This window comes from Prorops nasuta, unplaced genomic scaffold, assembly GCF_024137725.1.
Source record: "Prorops nasuta isolate Cenicafe-Biocafe unplaced genomic scaffold, Cenicafe_Pnas_1.2 PNAS00003, whole genome shotgun sequence".
NCBI classification, from domain to species: domain Eukaryota; kingdom Metazoa; phylum Arthropoda; class Insecta; order Hymenoptera; family Bethylidae; genus Prorops; species Prorops nasuta.
Window position 1 is genome coordinate 3,320,506 of NW_027116800.1, and position 10,689 is coordinate 3,331,194.

Genomic DNA, 10,689 nt, shown 5'->3' on the forward strand with positions numbered 1-10,689 from the left:
AGAATGACGCTTAAAACTAAATTCGAAGATGCAATCGTGCAGGAAATTCGCAAAGAGGATCACGATCCAATGGTCGAGAGCTCCCTGGCTCAAGCAACTTGCTAGCTTGGTTATAATGAAACTCTTGGTGGACTTGACAAAAGTAGTTCTCGGCACGCGTCAAGATTTACAAGATTTGTTCGAGCAAACTTACCATTCTCATACTACATGTACTTTCCTACCTTTTTTGCCCTTTGGTCTTGCCCGATTTTTATCTCGCGTGTCACTCACTGACGTCACCAACAGCCAATACCACCACATCCAGCTTTAATATAAAAATGTTTTGCATCCTGCTGTCAGCTAGTTTAAACAATAGAGATTCTCCTTGTCAAATCCAACGATCCATTATTTTCGCTAAATGACACAGCTTTTATGAACGCTGTTACATTAATTTGCAGGGTAAAACGTGAGTGGCAAAAAGCTATATAAAAAATGCAAGAGCGGTCCAAATGTATTAAAGTTGATTAAATCCCGATGGAGAATATGCGTTGGCGTATATGCGGAATAATCGATGAAATCTCAATGACGAAAGAGCATGAATATTCCATTGAAAGTTTGAACCGTTTTGAAAATAGTGGGTGGCTCAAATTCAACCGAAGCTTCGCTGTAGTTATATATACGTACATATATACTGTGTATATATTGTTGAATTAAGTAGGACGATTTGTACATTAGAGGGATCTACAAGTTAGTAGTACGCCAATGCGGGCTAAAATGGCTCTCGAAGAGGTTTCCGTACAGGCCAAAACTTCATCATTACCTTCTGGTGTGTGCCGCAACGTAACTTTTGCCTTTTGCGGCTCGCGGAGTTTGCGAAAGCTGCGCGAGCGCCGAATTGTCTCGCCATCAGCTGGCGAGAGAGAGAGAGAGAGAGAGAGAGAGAGAGAGAGGCAGCCATTAACCAAACTCCAGACACTCCGAGCATACTCCGTGAATATCCTGGCCCTGATTTGCGGTCGCAAAACTTACCTTGCCGATTCACCCGTTCTCTCGTTTTCATAGGCTTTTCGATACATGCTTAACATGCGTCCTCCGGATCTTAACGGAGTCACTCGTAGCTTAAGTGCTCCTGTACTTGTGTGTATTTCTTTCACCACCGTTTCATTCGGACAATTTTCTATGCTCGTGATCTCATTTACTCGTTCCATTCATTTTCTTGCTTACATTATTTTTCTAATTAGTATAACGGGATTAGGTACAATACAATCTTGTATATTTATAAAATTGATATACGAGATGCACGCTATGTTAAGGTACATAAAAGCCAGTGTTTATCATCTCCTTCGACCCATAAGCTTAAATGCATTACTATTTACATTTTTTAAGTTAACTTTTAGGAATGATGATCGAAAACTTTCAACTGTATTACGCGCTTCATAAAAATTCAATTTATTCAAGCCCCACGGGCTGAATAGGTTTCATTGCGGAAGTTGTTGGATATTCGGAGCGTTTATCGCTGCTACGGTCAAAGCACGGTAAGCTACTAAAGCCGAAAGACATTTTCAATCTTTTCATCAATAATTTTAATGACAATCAATGAACGAAAGGCGTCTGCTTTTTTACAGCAATTTAAACAATTAATCGAACTAACAAAAGCGAGACAAGAGAAATTTGTAGTATGGACAATTAGAATGTTAATAAGAGCAAAGACAGGAAGCGATTTTAAAAATATGAAATGTAAGTTTTTTTTCTGGTTGAACCTAACGTTACTTCATTTTTCAGATAAACAGACTTGTTAAGGTATAAAGATGGTTCGTTGCTGAATAGTATCTGATCTACTTATTGTTGAATGAAACTTTTAGACCATTAGCGAAAACTCGGTGGTGGTACTCGTATGCGATAAGATTGTTACGAAAAGTACCCGTTTTTAAATATTGCACAGTAAAAATAATAATTTCTAATAATTGTGAGAGTTGAAAAGTTTAAAACATTACGTGTGCGATTGCTGTAGCAATAATTAATTTTACCACATTGTGGTAGAATGAATTCTTGTGTCGCATTAAAATTATAGACCCACACGTAGCCGTTTTATTCATTGTACTTATTATTAGATACACATATCATCATCGGAATTCTTAATCAATGCTACAATAATAAAATTATTATTTATTTGAGTAAAATTGATAAAAGCTATTGCCTTTTTTTCAGTTAATCGAACGTATAAATTAATGAAAGTCCACGTGTACAAACGAATTTGCTGCACTTCAATCAGGTAATTGAATAAAAATTTCGAGAGAAAACACGAGGGACTCTTTTTTCCGTGGAAATGCCTGGTAATTAACTGAGCGGAAATAATGACGATCGATGTCTGTATATGTATACAGTTGTAGGAAGGAAGGGGATAAAGAGAGGTTGCAGAGATGTCATTCAAAAGGCGTTTCATATTTCAATGATAAAGCGAAAATGCTTGAAGAGATTCTTGCGTTGGCCTCGCCGAAAGAAGAAATTGCGAGGATGCAGCTTATCGCCTTCCTACCGGCGCGCCTTAGATCCATTAAGGGCTGTTTCGCACCACGGAAGCTCTTTTAAGAATAATCGTGTCAAGTATCTCGTCCACATACTTTACTGCACATCCCTGACAAGTCAGTCAGCTCCAAATGAAATCCAATTATTGAGCATTATCAATGAAATCTTCATTAGACGTTTCTTCGCACGTCGTATTAAATTCCTAGTGTGTGTGTGTGTGTGTGTGTGTAAAGAAAAACAAACTCTTATGCTTTTGTTAAAAATTGTCATTGATTAATATTGCTTCATGACAAATTTTAATTTCTATACTATATAGCAACTGTCTCCTATACAAAATATAATTTCGGTTATTGTATCCTAATTATACATTATTTCACGAATAATTAGGAAACGACAGTATGGTAATTGAACAATTGGACGAGTTTGTTAAAATTAGTTATTGATTTTTCAAAGTAGCCATAAAGCCCAATTATTCATTACCTATCCAAATCAGGTTATTTATTGTTTGAAACAATTGAAAACAATATAGGAATTGAGAAATAGTCCAATCGATTTCTTTTCGTTGTGTTCGAAGGAAATTTATGCAAGTCCGGTTAATTATTTTACACAATATGCATAGGTATATCTACCCTCGATTCATTGTTCAACCAAAACTTTACCTTCATATATTTATTCGCAAGAATAATACAATTTTTAATTTCAGTGAGGTTATTAATGTGTTTGTTTTATTTAACTTTTACCAACCGATTAACCACGGTTGGACCTATATGGTTCATATACACCCCACATACGTCATACCCAGCACGTGTTATTTCATTTCTTTGACAAATAACTTTAACAATTGTCTGAGGGCACGTTACTCTACGAGTAAAAATAATTTTGCATTTTTCTCAAATAATAATTTTTTCGTAAGTTTAATTGATCATGCTATTACGAATCGGTATAGTAAAAGCAAACTCGTTAAAAGCGATATTAACAAACGAAGCGCTTCGCGTGTTAAAGCTTTAAACGGATATACTATCTCGTATTACCTAACGTGAGGAACCGCTGTTTCCGAATACACAAATTGAAGCTGCGAATTCGTCTCTACCTCGTACGCTACCGAGAGATTGCTGCGACAAATCCGGATTACTCTATTTAGCGGTTTATTTTTTTAAAAGAAAACTTTAAATTAAACCGACTACGTTAAGCTAGATAAATTGTTTTGTCCGAATGGTAAATATATGTTTTATAATCTTTAATAACTGATTCCACACCTCGAAAATAAATTTTAAATGTTTTATTTTTTAGATTAATCCTTCTTCAGCGTTGATTTATTAAAGTATTTCTATAGCACAACGGTTTAATGATTAAAAAAACAGTATAGAATGATTAATTTTTATCCCCTTATTAATTTAATTTTAAAACAACTATACGGCTACGATTTATTTATATGAAGAAAAGAGTAAGTAATGTCTTCATTATTTGTATTCTACTAATCGGAAGATTAATCAACGACCTCGAGAAAGAAGATTGTCGAAGACAGTCGAGGCTCATATACGACTCGTGATTCAGCGAGTGATATATTGAAATTTATTAGTCCGTACTGCAGCGAGTTGCTTCTTGTTGAATTAGCGTTCCTCGCCCAAAGCATCGAGCAGCTCGTGCGAATAATTAAAGTGCTAATTAATATGGCTGTTACAGTCTGCAAATACGTCTTGAAGGTAAAGCAAAGGACGTTTGCTAAGAGTCGGATGAGGAATGGCAAAATGCACAGCGGAAACAATAAAATTTAAAGAAATTGTAAAATTTCAACCACAATACTTTAAGTATCACAAAGATAATTCAATATAGTGAATATTAGTTCGTAGATATTCTCTCTTTTAATAATCATGACTTTTTCATTTTAGTTTTTGCAATTGCTCGCTTTGACTCTCCCTTATTTAATAAAATGTAACGCAAGCTGCGCGTCCCTGTCAGAATCGGTTGTACCGGGCTAACAACGTTAATCGACTCGCGTTAATCATTCGATGTCAGAACAAGGCTAGCCTATCTCTGACGCGTTGGATAATGATGATTTTCGAATTTTTCTTCTTCGCCTCAGTCGTTCAAATCGATTCTTCAAGCGGCCCTTTTATCGCCTTCTTTATATTTAAAGCTTAGTCAAATGCAAGTAAATTATTAATCATATTTCCACAATTTATATTAACTTCGTCAATCGTTCTCATTTATATTTTGATCAAAAATCTGTGTTTGGATCATTGGTACATGTGCATGTATAAATCTGCAAAAAATGATTATTTGAAAATTTTGGTTTTTACTATCGAGTAATTAGGTTACAATTTTTATAATTTTCCTTGTTTCGCTTCATCGTTTCAGGACATTTAAACGTACTGCTGCTATCCTTTTTAATTGGATAGGAAAACGAACCATCGATGCTTGGATCTACTCCGATGAGTCGATGGCCAACAATTTTGTTGCACAATCCTTGTTTTCTTTCCTTATTTATTGTCAATAAATGTAGGCTGACAATATTGAAACTCTGATTGAGCTGAATTTAACCCCTGAAAAGAACTGAAAATAATGCGACCGTTATTGAGTAATCGAGATATTGTTCGTGACTGGTTCGTTTAAATATATATTAATTTATCCGTTAATTAAAATGTCGTCCATGTGTGATAACGATTGTAAATTATATGAATTTGTTTAGATTAATTAGTATCCGCGAATATAAAAGAAAAATGTGTTTATTTATAATAATTATGACCCATATATTATCAAGTTAATTATTTTATACTAAATGGCTCCGTTTAATCATTGCACCAGAGTATTTTGATGTATGATATAAATTAGCCGGCAAATAATAGACAAAAGCCCATTATTTAAACAGTGGATAGGTAACGATATTTTGGTTCTATTATACCTACTCATTACTGGTACGATATATTTGCTGCAAAGTAAATCTGCGATTGGATTGAAAATTTATAAAGCCAAGATCGATGGCTTGAAGGAAAAAAGTGATTAAAAATGCAAAGATGGTTTCAGGATGCCTTCGGCTACTCGCGTGGAATGTTAAGCAGCAAGTTTTCAATTAAAATGCTTCCTTATTTTACGAATAACTATTTGCTGAATGAAATGCCATTGGAAGGAGAGCTCTTTAAACTTTTCGCGGATATTCAAAGTTCAGCTGCGGTATCGCATTTATATATAGCTTTGGAAATTTTTCCATTTTGCCAAATAAAATCAGAGCACTTCGATCAAAGGATATTGAGCAATTAATATGACTCAATGGCAGTCTCTAATTGAATAATTCGCGCTATGATAACCTGTGTAAGAGGGCATAATGAAACGAAAACAGGGTCTATATGATGGGCTCAACGCCCTACGGCCGCGAAATTACACGACCGTCCAATATAATATTCCCTCTTTCGGCCACGGTAGGATTGATTGTGTTTATCTTTCATTAGAAACACCGGTGAAATGGGGCTAAAGCCCTGAATAATTAATGCAGCGATTCTCTTCTCGGTTTCTCCCTACTTTCGACGAAAAAAATTCACTGTAAAAAGACCTCATTCAAGTGCACCCCTCTCCACTTTTTACAAAACTCTTTAAACACTAATTAATAAAATTCTCTGCCGAAAACTATGCAAAATTTCTTTAACTCGTATTAAGAACGCATTCGTCAAGTTTTACTTAGAGGGCTTGATACACACAGCGTACACGTAGTACATACGTTTTCCTAATTTATGGCAAACTACAGTGTAATAGCATAGAGTATACAATGATTGGCTTGCCATTTAACGCATAATGCTTAAAAGTTATTACGACGATTAATAAGCAGCAATCCCCCTGATACAGTATTTCCTCTTTAGAATACAGTAGGATTGATTATGTTTACCTTTCATTAGATCCCCGACTAAAACGGGACGGAACTTTTGAATAATATATCTCATGATCCTCATAGCAGCCCTTTATCGCAAGGTCTCTCTTGAATCCAAAATATCCAAGAGACAAAGAGACACGTGATCCGTGTTAAATGTATAAATAGATGTTTCTAATTGAGGAACAAATTTTACTCTCTTCAGTAGCAAAAATTTCACAGACACAGCTGTTACATTTATTCCTATACCCTTCAACCATTCCATCATACTTTTATGCAAATACGCTTCACGACAAGAATAGAAATTCAATAAATATCCAATTAAACAAATTTAATTTACGCTTATTTGACGTTTGTAATCTCGCTATAAGAAGTATCTATATTTTTTATAGTTCTCTTATGATAACGAATCTTTTATACAAATGTTCATCTGCGTACTATAATCTTGTAGCTACGAATAACAATTTCTATTTAGCCTACATATATTGCTTCAAGTATGTTTACTTAATAATACTTGGTATACTCAGTAGGAGATTCTACTGGATTTAGTAAAAAAGTTTTCATAACAATTTGTATTAAGATTTACATGATTTTGTGATCGATGAACTTTCCAGTTTATCTTCTTACCACTATACTTGTATTTCGTTTTACGAAGAAACTACTTTACCGGACAGACTATACCGTGTTGCCATCTACCTAATGACAGCTGAACTCCCAGCTGCCGTCTTTCTCAATCTACAGCTGTATCGGTATAAAAAACTTTTCAAAGGAAGCTGCGAAGTTGCGCTCTTCTGCATAAAAACTAGTGCTCCTTTATTACAATAAAAGGTTGTCGCTATATATCTGATAGAACATTAAGGAATGAAAATCATATTTCTAAATTGTTTAACAGTACAAAACATTGATAATCCCATTCTTTAAATGTCAATTGTCCTTGATGTTTATCGGGATTAATTTCTCACGGTTGAGCCAGACAGCACGGGTTTTACTTAAGGAGAGTAAAGAGAAAGAACGCAGGAGAAATTCTCAACTAGATTCAAAGCTCGCTTCCGCTCTGATGATCTCATCGCTCCTCCCACAATTTGATTGGTGCCCTCAGCTCAGCATCAAGGGGAATTGTTCCTCTCTCGCCATAACAATCCATTCGAGGTACGAACCGTATACGATGCTTCCACTAAATTCAGATTGTTCGCAATTTTAACAATCCGGAGAGAATGATATCCCGTTAATCAGTCTCTTGTTCCTGCAAAGAAGATTTTGTCGTTCGTTGAGGCAATTAAAATGCTTCAAAACGTGAAATGATCGTCGAAAGGAGATAATAACGATTTTGATCAAAAATCGGAAATGTTAAGGTGGAGAAATGTATTGGAAAGGAGGTTTTTGGAGGAAATAGAATGGCACCATAAATCTTTCGAAGCGAACGAAGTGGCTGATAAGTCGTCTAGACAAGCTGACGATTAATCAGAACGAAAATATAAGCGTCCACGGCTGGACCTTTATCGAAAGCATATGGGTTGCTGACGTGTATTGATCGTGGGTATTATTTTTTCCCTCAGAATCCATTTGACACAGATTTGAATAAGAGTGGTGTGAAACGGCGGCGAATTATATTTTCATTCGGGCAAATATAAACGCGCATGGAGTAAAATCTGAAGATCGAGACGTTAGGGTGGGGAGAGGAAACATCCGAGTGTCACGTGGCAGAGTTGAAAGGTCCTGGCGAACAGGAGTCCTAGCCCGCATCGGGTCCTTCGAATCCTTCAAATAGTTCACGAGATTCCTTTCACACGACTCCCAGCGTGAGAAGCTTCCGTCCTCTTTTGATCCTTAAGCGCTAATGGCGTAAAGTTTAGCAATATAGTCGGGGGTCTTCCTACTCTGTTCCATCTATTAATTATAGCCTTTAATTATCGGTCATTACGAATCGTGATTACGATAGTCGGAATTATATCGATAATCGTATATTATTTCGGTGGACGGTATATGGATTGACTTTTTACGGTATAGCGCAGTTAGCTTTGTTTTGTGCTTTAATTAATGTTCGATCATCAAGCGACATCCAATCAAAGTTAGAAAACAATACTTATTGAAGACTTATAGCGGTGCATTGTTAACGCGGCTGATGCAGTATCCGTGGCTTAGCAGAATGCGCTTTTCTCTATTGGAGCGGGGCTAAGCTTGTATAGCGGGCGTATGAGGTGGCTTTTCTGCCATCGCCATACCATACGCTATTAATATCATGGGGTATATTTAGATTTCAATGGGGAAGAGAGGAAGAAACTCGTGGTTTCGTTCCCGATACGCTGTCTGAAAATTGCAACTGAAAAGTTTCTCAAACTTTGAAAGAAAACATCCATCATGCCTTTCAATAAACGATAGTGTATATACTCTTCTGAAACCAAAGCCTCGTTTGAATTTGCAAGAAAACCTTTCAGCTATTTAAATATCCCTCGATGCTTTAATATTTTGCACTGTTCAAACATGAACGTAAATTATTATCTTCTTTTCCTGCACCAAATCCCATCCCCCCCTCCCCCCGCCCCCCTCTCCTTCCTTTTTACTTTTACAAAATTTTATTCAGTTTCATTCACGTGACCTTTTATCGAGGTCGTAAAGCAATCATCGGAGATCATTCACCGTGAAATCTGTCAACTATTTTGGTCTTTCGTGTTTCTGCGAAGAGGACGAATTTACTGGTCTAGTTTTATAATTATCACCGGAGCAGACTTTCACGCACTAATATATATATGGCTGCATGTCTGCCATAGCATCCTGTTTCTCGTCTCTGCTTCCTTCGTTTTTCTCGCTCATAATGCAAAGTCTCGAGATTCAGCACGTGACTCGTAAGAGTCCCTTCATTTCACGGATGCGCCGAACGAATCGGTGGAACGAACTGCATGGCGCTTGGAAAACTTTTGACGGCAGAAAAATACCAGGCTGGACTTATCTCCGTGAATCGATACTTCCTTGAGACAGTGCTATTTTTATTAAAGCTGGAAGAAAGATTTAGTTTGGGAAATTTTCGAGAGCAGCTTGTCGTAAGATTTTTCGAAACATTCGTATGGGGAATAGCGAGCAATTTTTCCCGCGGCATATTTCTTGTAAATGCGTTTTCTTTTTATCGAGCCACCGAGCAAAGGCGGACACGGAGGGCGATACACGCGGATGTCGTAGCTATATAGAGAGATGTTCGGTTTAAAGGTCCATTAGAGCTCCGGTGCAATATCGCTGCGACATGTGACACATCGGATCGTAAGAAGCAGGCGGTGGATATTAAGGGAGCGCCACCCGGTATACCGATAGCGCAAGCCAGAAACATCGTTGGAATGTTCCGCTCGACCCTGCTACCCCATACCACCGTGCTACATTCAAATTATACATATACGTATACTAAACCATACTTCGAATTTAATTTCACTAACGACATGTATGTAGGACCCATAAGTAAACAAAATAATTCTTCAGAGTGTGTAATTTGGAGCTAATTTTTTCTGTGATTTTTATCCAGAAGTTTGATGGAATCTTTACGTGCCACTGATCACTGGATGATCTTCCAAAGACGATTGCTATTACAAGTAGATTGTATATAGAAAGAGAAGGAGCGCCTCTCTAATCGATTCTTAATTAAGTATATCAACACCTGCCTAACTTGCATATTGAGCATAATCCTCTTAAGACAGATTTAGTTCATCAAGTGATCCGAGCAGCTAGATTACACGGTGACGGTAGCCTGAGATGTTTGGGGGGCGATTTCGATCGATGAGGAGACATCTAGTTTGGATTAGGTCAGGGATCGTATAAGCGGTTTATAGCAAGGCAAATCAGTCGTTAGTACGGCCATCTAAATGATGAGATGATTGGCTTGCTGATCGAGCATGATGTAGTTGCTGGTAGCCCGTGGTCCATTCACGCCCAGATACGCTACATTCTGCACAATCAAGTAATTCATTTCCTAAACATATGTTTTCCTTGCATCTCGGAACATTCGACCATCCATCTCAGCCAATCGAGAGTCCTCTTCTCGCCTATAAATTACATATTATAATTAGTGCAAAGCAAGAGCATAGTAACGAGTTATTGCTGGAGAGAGAAAAATGGACGAAAGGAAAACAAATTGTTGAGCATTCAGAGCTTTCCATGACTCTTACGACTCGGGCCAATGAACATGGGCTCTTGAGAAAAATGACGCCGTTCTTATCTGAGAAATGGCTAACCATAAACAATCTGGCGAATCGAAGTGCAATAGGGATACTGCCTGGTAAATGGCCGTATCGCTTTCTGACCTGCCGTCGAAGTGCTGTCCTGACGAACTGCTTGGAAAATTT

The 10,689-nt window shown here is 37.1% G+C and overlaps 1 protein-coding gene across 1 annotated transcript in view; it reads left to right on the forward strand.

Annotated features, from left to right (window-relative positions):
• hiw (highwire) overlaps nucleotides 1–10,689 on the forward strand; it is a 149,484-nt gene that overhangs the window by 108,275 nt on the left and 30,520 nt on the right. The gene's annotated exons all lie outside the window — the stretch shown is intronic.